Source organism: Pseudonaja textilis, chromosome 11, assembly GCF_049901715.1.
Source record: "Pseudonaja textilis isolate UNSWEBS1 chromosome 11, rPseTex1.2, whole genome shotgun sequence".
NCBI lineage: Eukaryota > Metazoa > Chordata > Lepidosauria > Squamata > Elapidae > Pseudonaja > Pseudonaja textilis.
In genome coordinates this window covers 22,148,532-22,164,374 of record NC_142000.1, presented here as the reverse complement: position 1 = coordinate 22,164,374, position 15,843 = coordinate 22,148,532, and the positions used below count along the sequence as shown (strand labels likewise).

Sequence of the window (15,843 nt, the reverse complement as noted above, 5' to 3'; positions counted from 1 at the left end):
GACAGCTCAGGAAAAGGTGACAGGGTATCATGTATTGATAATGGCAGACAATGTGGCCACCAAGGCCCATATCAACAGACAAGGGGAGACCCGGTCCAGGTCCTTGATGCAGGAGGCCAAATACTTGGGACTTTGGGTGGAGAGGCACCTTCTGTCCCTCAGGGCAGAACACATTTTGGGGGTCAACAACATTCAAGCAGACTGGCTCAGTCGAACCAGGGTCGATCACTCAGAATGGTGTCTTCGTCCTTGTTCAGGGAGTTGATGGAGAGGTTCGGTCCACCATTAGTGGATCTGTTCGCCACCCCACAGAACGCTCAGTTGGAGAGGTTCTTCCTTTGAGTGGAGATTGCTGAGGAAGGACAACCTGTCATCTAAAGTGATAAAGACCATTCAGGCATCTATAAGATGATCTACTAATCGTATTTATGATGCTACCTGGAGGCCCTTCTGTGTTTGGTGCTCTAAGACTAACCAGTGTCCATCTTCAGCTGCAGTGGCAGATGTGCTGAAGTTCCTCCAGGAGGGTCTGGACAGAGGGCTGCCTTGTCTATGGTGTTGTCTTGGGATTTGACTCTCTTTTTCACCATCCGGTGGTACGTAAGTTTTTGAAGGGGGCCTCAAACCTGCATCCACCAGTGGTCCATAGATATCCTACTTGGGATTTCATGAAGGTACTCCAGGTCCTTACGGGACCCACTCCTTTTGAACCTTTGAGGTTGGTAGATCTCCACTTCCTGACTCTCAAGGTGGCCTTCCTGGTGGCTATCATGTTGGCCAGGAGGGTTTCGGAGTAAGAAGCTCTTTCTGTAAGACAGGACTTCTGCATCTTCCACCAGAATAGAGTGGTGCTACGCTTAGACCCCAACTTCATTCCAAAACTGAACTCATGGTTCCACAGGGCACATGAACTAATCCTCCCAGACTTCTGCCCTAATCTTCACCATGGGCTGGAACGGAAGTGGCACATGCTAGACGTGCGGAGGGCTCTCCACATATATATTAAAAGGACTTCAACATTTCATAAGACGGAAGGTGTGTTTGTGTCCTTCCAGCCTGCTTCTTTAGGGAACAAGGCTTCCCCATCCACGTATCACTACGGCCTACGAGACTCGATCTCTCCCAGTTCCCAGTTGACGGCTCACTCAACCAGGAGTGCAGCCACATCAGCTGCCTGGGCCACCGCAGAGGAAATCTGCAGGGTGGCAACTTGGGCGCCGCCCTCTCCATTTATCCAGCACTATCGACCGGACACCTTCGCCTCTGCAGAGGCTGCATTGGGCAGGAGGGTGCTCCAAAAAGTACTTCCGGATTCGGAGGATGTGGACCAGACTTAGACTCCCCCTAAGAGACACTGGCTTTGGTATGTCCCTAGCCTGGACTCTCACAGCAGCGTGGAGGAGAATGGGCGTTGGTCTTACCTGAGACTCCCTTCTATACACGCTGCTAGGGAGTCCAGTCCCATGCTGGATACGTCTGGTCAGGGTTGAGAGGGGTCCTTCTCATTTTTTCTGTTTTTCAGAGACACGTCTCATCTGTCAAGTTACTTTGCCGAAAGCTGGGTGCCATGGCAACAGAGGCAGGTCTTATCAGCTTGACAGAGTCAGCCCCTATGACGAAGGAGGAGGAGTTTTCCCTAGCTCAGACTCTCTAGCAGCATATATAGAAGGGGCGTCTCAGGTAAGACCAGCGCCCATTCTAATGGCGGAGTGATCTTTTGCTGGTGGTTATATTGAAGTGTATAAATCAGTCCTTTTATTCTGAAAACCCAACAGAATGTACAATGCTGCGTTTTGTGATGTTAAATGCCTTTATAGTGTACTCATATTTATTTACTCAGTAGTGAGGTCCATCGGTTCATTGGGGCTTGTTGCCTCACAAATGTGCTTAAAATTGTAGCTGCGTCGTTTTCCACAATATGCCAACTTGGGTAATGAGTACACCCCACCAAGTATTTAATGCAGCAAGAGGATGGTTCATTTAAAGTACAGTCTGTGACAGCTGTTCTTGTGATTATGCTAGTAATGAGCCAGTTTGCTGGCCTAGAAACCAAGATGAGTTCTAGTCCCGCCTTAGGCATGAAAGCCAGCTGGGTGACTTTGGGTGGGTCCCTCTTTCAGCCCTTGTAGGGTTGTTGTTGTGAGGAAAATAGGAGGAAGGAATTGTAGGTGAGAAGGAAGGACTCCCTGGAGAAGAGCCTGGTGCTGGGAACGATTGAGGGCAAAAGAAGAAGAGGAAGAAAGAAAGAAAGAAAGAAAGAAAGAAAGAAAGAAAGAAAGAAAGAAAGAAAGAAAGAAAGAAAGAAAGAAAGAAAGGGACGGCAGAATGAGGTGGCTGGATGGAGTCACTGAAGCGGTGTAGCTGCTCATTGCCTTGTTGTAAAAGCAAACATATAATGTCAAAGCTTGGGGTAAAACACCCTTCTGGCTCAGTCAGTTCCCTCTCCTGCCGCTGATGATACAAATCATAGACGGTATACTCTAAAATATTGGGGGTATCTTCTGTTTATTGTAAACTAGAAATGCAAATGAGTCTCCTGGGCTTTCGGGAAGAGGATGGAGTGATTGACAGTTTCTTTTTCATATCTGAGTGCAGTTGCTTTTTCTTGAGACAAAGAGTCAGTGCTGTGAAAGATATTCTATATACAAAGGCCAGACACTGAGGACCAGGAGTGACCATTTTTTGCAGGCACTAGTGAGCGGCCTCTGATTCCCAGAAAAGATGTTCCATTAAAACTCTAAAATAACATCAACTGTTTCTAATTTTACCTGCCTTTTTGTATATGATTCAGGGTGGAGCTCGGCCCTTTGCTCAAGTCTGAAAGAAAGTGAAAATAATGAATTCTTCCTCCAAGCATGGAGTTAGACGGGTGGGGCCCCAAATGAACGAGAGATTCGTAGCAATGACACACAAAGAAAGATCTGCCTGATGGAAAGGAGCCAGAGCCAAGGAAGAGAATTGCCTTATCTTGCAGCAAAGGAGAGCATCAGTTTGGCACTTCAGCAGACAGGGAAAAAAATGCAGGATTCCTAAATGTGGTGCCGACTGACTGTTGTTGGCTCCAGTGAGCATGGAATGCTTCCTTGGTGAATCTCTCCCATTATTATCTCCTAAGCGAGATAATTGAGAATATTTCAATTAATATATTCAGTCTGATTCAATCTGATTCTTTCTCAATATATTAGACTTCATGGCCAAAGTAGGAAAGGATGCCCTATCCCTTCTCAATTCGGTGATAACTAACTTTACTTGATCTTACTTAACATGATTGTTCAGTGTTCTTAACAGTTCTGGTTATTCTCTGGCAATATTCTCTTTCTCTTGCAGCCTTTTAAGAAATAGACTTCCTCTCTGTGTTGTACAAACAGAATAAAATCCATTTGTTGTACTTAAGTGTTTTTTTTAAACCTCATTCTTGCAGTCTTGCCAATATCCTGTATTTGTTTTTCACAGGAAAGCTTTTAACTTTTCTTTAATGCAAGCTGCATTGTGATACATTCTACTTGTTTTAATGCTTTATAGTTGTACCACAGAGCAAATGGATTCAGAAACTGACCGTTCCTCTTTCCCCCCCACCCCCAATTTTTCTGTGAGAAGGATGATTTTATTCTGAGCTGTTCTTTTTAAAGTTTCCGATGAGAGCCTTTCTGATCTCCCTGTTTTCCGGCATGAAGTAAATCTTCATTCTCAGTCCAGTTGCCTTTTACAGAAGATGGGGTCAGCCGTGACATGGAAATGGCCTATGATCGTTGCCCTCTTCACGGAGAGCCCTTGATAAGCAGCCAAGATTCCCCAGGGGGGTCCTTGCAATCAGTCGCTTTAAATCATTGCACTCTGGTATGCTTTGGTTCATCATCATTTCAGTGCGTTTCTTCATTGTTACATTATTAGAACAACTAATATGCTCAGATAAATATAAAAAGAAGGCACTGTTTGCACCTGTTGTTTTTCTAGCTACTCAAATTTATTGATATTTAAATCAAATGTAACACTGTCACATTTTTAGAGAGATAATTGTGCCTGTAAACATGGTTGACAAAAATGGACTACCAGTATATAAAGTTAAGCTTGGCTTTGCTATGTATATTTGTTTCATTTACTTGGAATTTCCTCAAAGTAGTTCAAGGTCAAACACATGCCTGTTCTGTCCTCACAACAGCCCTGTGACTGGCTCCATAGGAATTTAGCAAAAGAACTTAATTCAAAAGATTGTTGAAAGTGCTACTATCTGAAAAGGCCCACAATGAAGAGGAAAAAGCCCCTACTGCCTGAATCATATGCTGTTAATGAAATTATAAAAATTCTTCTCAGAGGTTTTCAGTTTTGTTGAATTGCTAAGTATCTGTTTCGATTATCCTGGAAATATCATTCATTCATTTATTTCTCAAAGATATATGGCTGCCCATCTCATCTCTTTGGGAAGCAAACCAGGATCAATACGAACAATAAATAAAAACAAACCATATACAAAATAAATATATCATAAATATCATAAAGACAAATTCCTTGTGTGTCCAATCACACTTGGCCAATAAAGAATTCAATTCTACTCTACTCTACAATAATTTTGAACTTGAAATTTCTGCAGAAGGTTTGAAACAGTACATTTCAAACATAAAACGGTGTTTTGCGCTTGAACGTTTTGCCTGCCTCCACAATTCTGTTTGTGTCTTTTAGAGTATACCTGCCTAGGCATGGAAGTGTCTTATTGCTGATGATAATTACTGATGATTATTACTGTACTGTGTAATCTACTATGGAACTTTTTCAGCCAAGAAACAGGGCAAGAAGGATTCCATAAGATTGTACTTATTCATATTTACATTTATTTATATTTTACATTTCTGAACCCACCCTAGGTAGAATATAAGCAAACCAAAAAAGAACATATCATTCCTTAAAAACAAAGTATCACAGTGAATGCCTTATTATCTCAGGGGGCCAGGCCTGTCTACTAGGGAGTCTATTTCATGATGTAAGGATGGCTGCCAAGGAGACCTCTTTTCTAGTCCCAGTCTCCTTGAACTTGACATGGAGATCAGACTTTTAACAGGTCTTCTCTCAAAACGAGCATATTCATGCTTGCCAAAGTGGTGTTGTATACCCTGGGGCCATGCTGCATAGGGTGTTACAGGAGGAACAGCCTTGTTCCTTACTTCATCAAGCCACACATTCCCCTGGTCAGGAAGGGAGGGTATGCTGTGGACCCTGAGGGTTAAAGGGTTTTCACTGGGGGGGTGTGTGTCTAGGAAGAGAACCTCCTCTTCTTTTGATCCGGCACTCCAGAACGTGCCCGCTGAGGTGAGGCAGGGTCCCACGCTTCCTGCCTTCCCAAAGAGTGCCAAAACCTGGCTCTGCCAACTGGCATGGGAGTCTAGGAGTGGCCTGCAACCCTGGAGGTGGCTGGCAGCTTGAAGGTGCTCCTTTCCCTTTTTAATTTTTTTGATAGTTTAATTCTTAATTTTGTTTTACATCTGTATTTCATTGTTTTCCAACTATGTCATTTTTATATGGTTATGTGGTTTTATTTATAAATTTCCCAGAGTTAAGCAGGGGAGACGGGCCGTATAGAAAACCAAAAAACCAGCACTTGTAATGTACAGTACAATTAATTTACGGATAGCTGGATTTATTCCATTTGTGTACTGCATATTGCATGGGTCCACTTGTGAAGTGATTCGGGAGTGGATGATGTCTCCAAGGTGTTGTAGGAGGGTAATACTGGCACACTAGGTGAAGCGTTCTAGGTATGGCCTCAGTCTAGTGATCCAGCAGTAGCTGTGAGTTCAGGAGAGCCAGGTCTATTGGGGGGAGGGGCGCACATATATTAGAACTTCTTCTGAAAAATGAAGAGTGCATAGATTTCTCTTTGGATATTTTAACAAATAGATAAAAAGCCACACATTCCCAGCGTGTTGGGTTCATGTCTGCAGTTTGAGGAGGCTTGGTTCTCTTCCCTTCCAGCTGCAGTTTAATGCTAGCTTTTGTAAATCCCCTCAGGTCCACGCCCTGATCAGTAACCCATCCAATACACAGATGCATTGTCTGAGGTCCTGGATTCCATGGAGATCAAAGAGTCAGCCACATCCCCTGAACATCTGAAGTTGTTACAATTCTGTGCATCCCTTGCGGATCCAGGTGCTACACAATTATTAGGTTGAAAGCACCAAGAATGCCAGTTCCCAGCTTTCTGTTGTTACTTAACTCTGCCTTGTTTGATTCATTACAGCTGGGGAAAACGGAGTTAGTTTAGGCTTGTAAAAGGGTCGCTCATTTCATGCTCAGAATTGTAATTATATTCTTCTCTTTCAAGCTTACAGCTGTAAAAATGTCTTTTCTGTTGTATTAAATAAATTTTGTGTGTGCATGCCTGCGTGTGCACCTAACTGACCTAGTATAGAACACATTGCTAATATTTACCAGTGTTTTAAAACTTTTAAATTGTTAACTCTGACATAGAAATGTTTGATTGGCTAATTTTGCCATGCATAAGTGCTGTAGTGTTTTCCGTTGAAGGTCTGAGTAAAACCATTTCATTCATGAAGGAAAAATTGACCTGAATATAGCAATATTCTACAGTGCTTAAAGCTATTCTGATTATTTTGAGTTATTTAACATCCTTGTCAATTGTTTATCTAGTAAAAAGAAACCCAGCCTATTTTATTTATATTATGCAGAAGGAAACTTTTAAAATCAAATCCTTTGTGGAATAGGCCTTTTAGTTGAGCTGAAGTCTCCGAACTTTGATTATACAACACAACAGTCTGTAGACTGTTCAACTTCTGAAGCTGTTCCAATCCTGGGCATCTGGGGAAAATTCTGAGGAAAACGGTGAATATTTCAGCACGCTTGATCTGAGAGGTCCACACCCTGTGAGTGGCAGAGCTTATTTGGGCAGCCTGACCCAAACTGAACCAGAAGCTTTGGGTATTTTGAGGCGTGCATGGAATGAATTTACCTCTTCCTGAATTTGATTTTAATTCATATTTAGTCTGAAAAAGACTGAAAACTTAACACTGTAGCAATAATTTTTAATAATTTCCCCCCTGAAAACTACCATTTGCTTAAGCAATTATATAAATAAAACTAAGGTAGATTGTGAATTCAGAGTTGCCTCTGAGGCTTTTAATGTAGAGCTATCTGTATATGTTCCATGTTTTGGTGGGAGATGTACAATTTCCCATTTGGACTACCTGAACAATAGCGATTTAAATCTAGAACTTGTAATAAGTTGTTTCGGTCATAATATTGATAGAAAATGCCTTCCAGAAAAACAACCACTTGCCTTGGCTTGCTTAGAGATAGAGAGACCACTACTCTCTGTTAAATAATATGTACATATGTCAGTATTTATAGCTGTCGTTTATCACAAGGTGGAATAATGCTTCAGATCCAATTCAAAATAGTTACTGGGAGATCTGCTAGATGGGCAAGGCCCCTTTCCAGGATCGCAGGATTGCTACTGCTTCTGCATCTGTGTGCCAGAAAGCAGCTTTTCAGAATCTAAAGCAGGGGTGTCCAACCTTGGCAACTTTAAGACTTGTGGACTTCAACTCCCAGAATTCCTCAGCCAGCTTTGCTGGTCTTAAAGTCTTAAAGTTGCCAAGGTTGGACACCCCTGATCTAAAGCAAGGCTTAAAGCAGTACACCACCCTCGTCCTCTCTTATTTTCAGCCCAGTTGTCTAAATATCATTTTGCATTTAAATTTTTGCCTGCTAGAATATTAGCTTTCTCACTCAACTTTGTGACAATTAGCAGAAGAAGCTAATGAGAAAAGGAGCTCAAAGTAAGACTGGCTAAATATGAGATATTGGAAGCACTGATGCAAACAATTCCGGTCAGAAAACAAACCAAAAACAAGAAGGCAGCACAACAAAGCAATTTAGCTGCACAGAAAGTTTAGCAAAGAATCGAACACAAAAGAGACACAGGATGAGGAAAGAAGTCATCAAGCAACAAGTATGTGTGCTAACAAGAAATTATACAGAGCTAGGATTGATGCTAATTGATAGCGGCTTGGTTAAACAATATCTTTTTACTTTAAATATCTCCAAATCCTGATGAGTAACATTCTAGGGATGTTGGAAATTGCTAATATTTTGGGGAGGTCATAACTGAAGTGCTAAAGGACTGGTACGGAACAAATGTAATGCCTGTTTGTAAAAATGGGAAGAGGAAAATCTAGAAAATTCAAAGCCGTCGTTCAAAGTAGTAGTAGCAGCAGTAGCACCGGGCTATTATCATCGTGGGCCTTGTGCTGTTCAAGACTATTATTTGGATGAAAAAGAGATGAGAGACAAAATAGGGGCAGCCTTGAGCAGTAGGTTGAAGCGAATAGGATGATGGCATGTAACAGGGAAAGTGCAAAAGCTTTGCATCTTGAGTAGGAAAAACTGTAAGGCTGGCGGGAACCTGGTATGGCAGTTAGTAGAAATGAAAAAGATCGGAGTGTTTTTAGTAAACACACATTAAACATCAGTCAGCAGTGTGATGCTTGTCAGCGTTCCAAGTAACCACCTCCAAAGAAAGAGACTCCAAGAATATGACTTCCAAGCTGACAATGCTACTAAAAAGAGAAATGCTCTCTTGGAGTTCCTTAACTGGAGAATTGAACCCAGATTGCACAATTCAATAATTGTTCCTCCTGTTGGGAATGCTGCTGCATTCCAATTTGGAACCACAATTAAAAATGACAAATTGGAGCCGGTTCAGAGTACAGCTACCAAGATGATGGGTGTGGAAGCCTACCTGGGGAAGAGTTAAAGGCCTTGTGTGTTTGCTTAGCCTACATGAACAACAACTAAAGAGAGAGACTGGATGGCCACCCGTCAGATACGCTCTGCTGGATCATCCTGTCATGAGCAGGCAGTTGGCCTCATTGGTTGTTCCCCACTCTATTACTCTATGAATGAATGCTCATCCTACTGGAGGGAGCTTCCAGAGGGTGGACCAGGCCCCAAGGTACCATTCTGGTTCCCTCGTTCTTCAGTAGAAAAGAACCTTTGTAGCTCTGGGTTGAACTGGTGCTCTCTAAGCTTGGCTGTTTTCTTGCAGATGATTCGTTACCCAGCTAAGTCACATCAGGGCTAGAAGGGAGGGGGGTTTGCTCTCTCCTTCTATACAAGTGGCTTGCCTCCCACCGACACTGGCGGGGCAAGGGATATGAGCAAACCTATCCGAGCCCATTGAATTCCTTAGGACTTTGGAATAGTACCATTTTTTCCTGTGTGGATCAGCATATATGGTTAAGTATAATTGGATTTGATAAGTCTTGCAAACTTGTTCTGTTACATTGCTGCTACCTCTTGTCAGGTAGGAGATCACACAATCCAGTCCCTCTGGTTGGTGTACACTTATTTCTGTTTCTTGTTGTAGTGAGTCACTCGCTACTACGAATCTTCTTTTGCAAGACACAGTACCGTCCCTTTGTTCCTCAGAAATTGTGTTTCTTCTTATTTTGCAGTGGCTCTGGGTTTCTGTCGAAAGGCTTGGACCCTGTTTTTTGCATGAACCTTCACACAATTTCTTAGTTTCAGGAGTCCAAAATATTTTCTACATTATTTTTCTAATTTTCACGTTTATCACCTGGACTTGCTGCTTTGCTTGATCCCATCTTGTATTTAACACTTGCTGTTGCACCACCTCTACTAAATCTTTGCCTGCTCTTGGGAGTTAAGGATGGCATTTAATACTGTATTATTTGTACTTTTCCTTCAAGCACTGCCACAAACTTGCACTTGCAAGGTGAGGCTGATGAAAGGCTGTCAAATTATTGTCGACTCTTAGTGACCACCTAGATAGATCTCCATAGATGTCCCTAACTGGGTCCTTCAGCTCTTCCAGGGATCTTGCAAAAGGAGTGAGAAAAAAATACAGCTGTGCCACAAGCATTGCAAGTCATGGCTCTAGGGTGATGCCCTTTAGTCTCTCTCATTTCTGAAAATGCCGTCTGGTAGAAAACTTTTATTTCTTTTAGTTGCTTTCTCAAATTTTTAGGTTAGGTTTGGCAAATTTGTTTGGCCTTTGCCCTTGAATTCTACTGCTCAGCCCTACTGGCAAATCCATTAATGCTCCTTCAGGGAGCCTGCTCCCTAGAAAGAGCCCTATCTTCCTACCAGAAAACAGCCTTTCAATCATCCATCAGCAGCTGTCAGAAAACGCCTCTTGCAAGCAGCCTATTCCGGAGGGGACCCTTTTTAACCCAGCCAGCTGAGCACAAAGTCTGCGAGAATCCACCACGCTCTGGTCTCCCACCTCTCTTCTTTCTGGGAATAATCCTGAACCTTAGCCTCAAGAAGGAAAGGTGTCACAGATTGTCAGTTGAAGCGGGTTTGGAATGTAAAATGTAAGCAGAGGTTCTCTCATGTTAAAAGACACCCATTTTGTATGTTAGGTCAGTGGCTAAGTTTCTTGGCTTGGCCAAGTCCAAATGCCAGCAGTGACTTTGAATCCTGGTTAAGAATTACCACTTTCTGGCATAGGCTATTAGGTGCTCATATTGTGAACCGAATTATCTAGTGCTAGCTAGCCTGGATTTCAGAATGCTGTTCACTGGACTTCAAAAGAGAAATGAAATCTGCCTGATCTATATTTGCACAACAGCCTGTTTAGGCCTGATATGCAAATTTATGGCATTTCTCGGTGCCAAACCTGCCACTCATGCTGTAGTCAGTCATATAGTATGGGAGCTTCCTGGATGGTTTCATGCTTCAGGAAAATGAGGGGAGTTAATCTGTAAGATGACTTGCAAGTAACACCCGGAATGGGAATGTTTTAAATGTGAGACTCTTACCGATTGTGCAGCAGATTCAGAGTGGTTGGATATTTCTGTTTCTGATCCGCATCCTCAACGCAGACTCCATGGAGGACAAGTTGCAGGAGCTGATATCAAAGGCAGCTTGCTGGCTGAGCTTCTGCTCTTTTCAGAGACATGGGTGTTGGTGAAGTTCAGTCAAAGGAATTGTGTACGGTTGTTTTTAGGCTTTTGAAACCTTAAAATATTATTTTACTGTACATTTGTGAGTTAAATCTGTTTGTTGAATTATACGTACTAGAAAATAATCAGTTTTGTGTTCTTTAAGGAGTACATTTGAATGTTAAAAGAGATTAAAAATAGCCATGGCATTCAGCTTTTTAAAATTTATGCATGAGAGCTAAGGTAACCCTGACCTTTTTTCCTGTACTGCTCAGGAAGTCTGCATTTGGGGAATTTTTCTCCCCACATCTGGCGCTTTCTAAAAAACAGAACAGACTTTTGAAATTTTAATAGACAACAAAGGACTACTATTAGCATTGCTCAAAGAATAGGTCCTATGTGTAGCTCAAGCCCAGTTCAAGACCCTTGAACCACATTTCAGTATTAACAGCAATTTGCTTCTCAATAATTGAAGTGGATTATCTATTCTTTCTCAGTAAATGTAATAAACACGTATATTTTTTTCTGAAATTTGTCTTTAAGGAGAAGTCTCTTCCTTGCTAGTTATTTTCAACCCTTGAAGAATCAAATAGATTTGGATTATAAGTACATGTAAAAACTTGATTTAATAGATGCACATTTAGCAGAGGTAAATTGCAGTAGTCTAAAATTCCATCTGGTCACCCTTGATTAACAGGGAAGTCTGTTGCATCCAAACCAGTAAGCACTAGGCAGTTAGAGTCATGATATTTATCTAAATTGTACAACATCCATTGTGATTTGGGCAATGATGTCATTACTTAAATATCCTAAATTAATACACATCACATCTGGATTGGTTTAATCATTTTTATTATGATATGATTTTGAAGATATATAAATAAATGGAAATGGCATAGTATTGCATGTAGCAGACAACTGGGAATAGTGGACTATTAGTCTGTTAAATAAACCATATGTTTTAAAATTATATCCCAATTTACATCATTTTTGTGACTGTGGCATCTGTCTATCCCAGGAGAGGTTAAAGTAAGACCAAACTAGTTACTGTACTCCAGTTTTAGGTAACAAAAGAACTATATTTTTTACCCAGGAAGTAGAAATTGGTTCAGAAAATTTGGTGGCAGGCATTAATAACCATCTTGTGAATAAATGTGACAAGTTTGTATTTTTGACTATGAATTTTGTTCAAGATTGTGGGAACCTTGAAATTCAGAGAAAACTCAAACTATACCTTCCTGAGGGCTCAGTTGGATATCCTGTCTATTGCCAGGACTGTTTTGTTTATTATAGTCTAATTTATCCAAATAACACAATTGCACTGGCGGACCACAAGAATAAGATAAATCAAAGAAGCAACATTAAGTGGTACAACAACAATATTCAAGACATGGTCCTAGAAAACGCGGGCATTTAAAATTCAGAACTGAAATACCAAACTCTAAAATGGCTGTGAGAATATAAATGAGTTAGTCTGGTGCTTAGAAAATAGCAGTTGTAAGTGCCATGTTATCATGAGTAGCTGAAACCAAGCAACGTGCAAAACTAACAGATATGTGCAAATCTAATTTGCATGCAGGTTGTTGGAGAACTCACCTACAGATTCCCCTGTTTTGCATTCATTTACTCTTCTAGTATAGATTTTCATTGTGAAGGCTGGAGTGCTATATTTTAACAGTATGCAAAGATTGGATTATTTTTGAAAAGGAGCAAATTGGCACTAAAATGTTTTCAAGGGAAAGTTTTAAAAATATCTGAATGCAGCTTTGAGCTGTTGCTCTATTATGCATATAGTTTTCTGGAATGTGATTTTTCTGCAGTTAAGAACAAAATTACATTTGGTGAGCTTCTTTTCACATGTGTTAATTCATGTTGCAGCCCGCATAATGAGAGAGCTGCTCCGGTTTAGATAACACAGTGTGGCCTTATAGGTTTGTTTGCATTGCAGAAATGGAGAAAAGTCTGGTTTCACAATTAGCTGAACTAAAAGTATGTCTCCTTTCTCCCAAAAGGGATACAGTGGATGGTATGAAATTGCTGCAGCACTGAGGTTTCATACGGTTAGGATGACCTCATTTGTTCTGCTTTATTTAATGTGTTAGTGATATACAGAAAATCGCTAAAGGAAACGTGAAGATTAAAAGACAAGGTGAAAACTGCATCTTCACATCAGTCAGTTAATACATAGCTGTGAAATGCTGGATTTTTAACATTTTAATCAAGGTAAATTAAAATTAGAACCTTAGCCCTAACCACGGCCCTCAGGGCTTCTCTGTGGTCCAGCTGTCTTCCCTCACCTGGCACTGTCCAGATGCCCTGGGCTGCGATTTCATCACCAAATGTCCAAGCCCATCAGTGATGGAAATTGTAATCCAGACATAAATAAATATATGGCAGAGGACATGGATGAGGAGGCTGTCCTCGGCTCTGCTGAGAAAGCCATTCTCTGTCAGTTCCCTCACAGCACTGTGGCCAGGCAAGAGACGTCCCTTTGGGTTCCAGAGGTGGCCCTGACCAGCTGTGCAGGGAAGGCAGGTCCATCTGGGGTCTTTCTACTGGCTGCAGGAGAAGGGAGACGGGAAATGGATGCAACCTTTATGGCTGTTAGGAGACCTTGGTAACCTTTTCCTTGCCAGGAATTGGCTTGTAATTAGTCTTTATGAAGTATAAGATGGGGTGGGGGGTGGGGAATCTTGAATAACAATGGACAGGGAGTTTGCATACAAATTGTTTTAGGTAGCAAATCAAGTGTGTTGTTTTAAACCCATTGGACAGTTTTACCATATCAGTTAACTCGAGAATCGTTGAACTCTTTGGTGTGCCAGCAGCAGTGGACACTATGAGAGCTCTTTTCTAAGTTGCATCACTTGCAGGATCAGCAGGATGTGGAATCATCGTCATGATGCATGCTGGCTGCTGTTTGTCACCCCAAGGTTAGCGGTGTCTGCACTCTATGGTATATTGTGATCTAGGAGCAGATGTGCACAAACAGAATGTGTGAAATGATCAGGTAGGTGGGAAAGGAAGGGTGGGCTTGGAATAGGTGCTTAGCGAGAGCAAGGAGGGAAGGATCGGCAGAAGGGAGAGAAATTAAAATGCAGCAACCTTGAGTTATTCTGTGCAACACCTGGAAGCAAAAATGAAAGTCAGTCTGCAAAATAAACTAAACTTATACAAAGTGTATTAGAGAACTATTTTCTTGCTTCTTGCATAAACGAAACACTTTCTAGTTGTTAACTATGGACTCTTTAATTTTGGGGGAACATTGGCTATTTTTCGTATTCAATACAGATTGATTCTTATTTTAAAATTAGAATTTTGAAATTGTTCCCCCAAAATAGGCCTTGAATGTGGTTTCTTAGAGGGAAAAAAGGTAGTAATATATAGACATTGGTACCCTGATTCTGATGCTGAATGTTTTGACATCTTGGAGAATAACATTATTGCAAGTAGCAGGAAGGCTGCTCTTCTCAGAGAGTGTGTGTATATTGGGTAATGATTTGTGAGCAAGATTTTATTTGCAGGAACAAAATCCATGATCAGAAACTGATACTACTATAGAGATTTCTTTTCAGTGGTAGGGAATGCGGATGTTGCAATAGGTCTGCAAGCACAAGAAACCTTAAAAAAAAACTGTAATTTATCTTTGAAGTAGTCACATATTTTTGGCCCTCGTCTCTTTCAGCAAACCACCATTTCTTTTTTTTTTTGGGGTGGGGGTGTCCTTAGCCTTCTCTGAACAATGGGGGCCGTCATGCATGAGTACAGTTAAACCCCCAAACCTTTTTCAAAATCTTTCAGAATATGTTGCTAGTGAACATAATGACTTCTTCTGCCCAGTATTTTTAAATTTAAGGGTAAAGCATCAGGGCTGTAAAGCTTAAGTAGATGGGTTTTCTTGCTGCCAACCAATCTGCTGTCTTCTTCCCTGCCCCCACCCCCACCCCCCTTCTGGAGACCAGAGTCTGGCTACGTTCCATCTTTGGTGGTCTGGCTGGAGCGGAGGCGTTTGTGCTGAGCAGCCTTACCTTCTCCAGGACAGAGAGGAGAGGCTTGCTCCTCTGGTTTTTCTGTTGGATGGTCCCCTTGGGGAAAAAAATAGGGAGCAAGATGTTGACCTGTTTGCTACATCAAGGTGACCCAGATTATGTCACGATCATGCTGCTTATTCCTATGAGATTTACAAAGGAATAGCAGAAATAGTTCAGTATTGTTTAAGAAAAAGTGAGATTTCATTATTGTCTGGCCACTGAAGGAAATTCTTTTGGCGGTTATAAGGACAAAGCTGAAGGTGGGGAAGGGTGATTCAAAATTGCATATAGATAAACACATAAATTATTAAAATTCTTATAATAAGTTTAAGTAATTTATATCTTTTTGAATAACAAGGTTGATTAACATGGCTATGAAGAGTGGTGAAGACCACTGCAGTAGTTCCTATAATTCAAGTTAAGGTGATATGTCAAAGGTTGGAGGCTTTGCAGAATAAATCCATACTAATGTTTAAAAGAAAGATTTATATTTCTGCAAGTTTTGTCTATTTTCCAAATCGTAAGTTTTTCTCCCAACAGCAGCAAACATTAAAACCTTTGTACAGATATTTTTTATTAATTGCACCAGCTTTTTCTTTGCACATAAATAATTACTTTCAACCAAGACTACTATTAAAACTGATTCCTAAAAGGACCAGGAGAATATCTCTGAATAAGTAAACCGATGTTAGGTTTGAGAATAGAGCTGCAAAATCAAATAAATGCAGCCAGTTGTTATTTTTACTGATTTCACAATAGAATTGCAAGGTAGAGGCTGCCTATTTTAACCCTTCTATTTATTTTATGTTCAGCAGATTTTTGAATCGTTGCTGTATAAGATTTTAGGAGCAAGATGAACGCATTTACACGAGGAGCTCCAAAATTTGATTATGACC

At 41.1% G+C, this 15,843-nt stretch overlaps 1 protein-coding gene across 2 annotated transcripts in view; it reads left to right on the top strand.

Moving 5' to 3' along the window:
• The window catches only part of ANKRD11 (ankyrin repeat domain 11), a 111,358-nt gene that overhangs the window by 23,660 nt on the left and 71,855 nt on the right, over positions 1-15,843 (top strand). The window contains exon 3 of one of the 2 annotated variants that reach the window (XM_026719746.2): positions 1,523-1,680. The exons of the other annotated variant lie outside the window; for it this stretch is intronic. The gene's annotated coding sequence lies outside the window, so the exon portion shown is untranslated. The remainder of the gene's footprint in view (positions 1-1,522; positions 1,681-15,843) is intronic. 2 annotated transcript variants of the gene reach the window in all.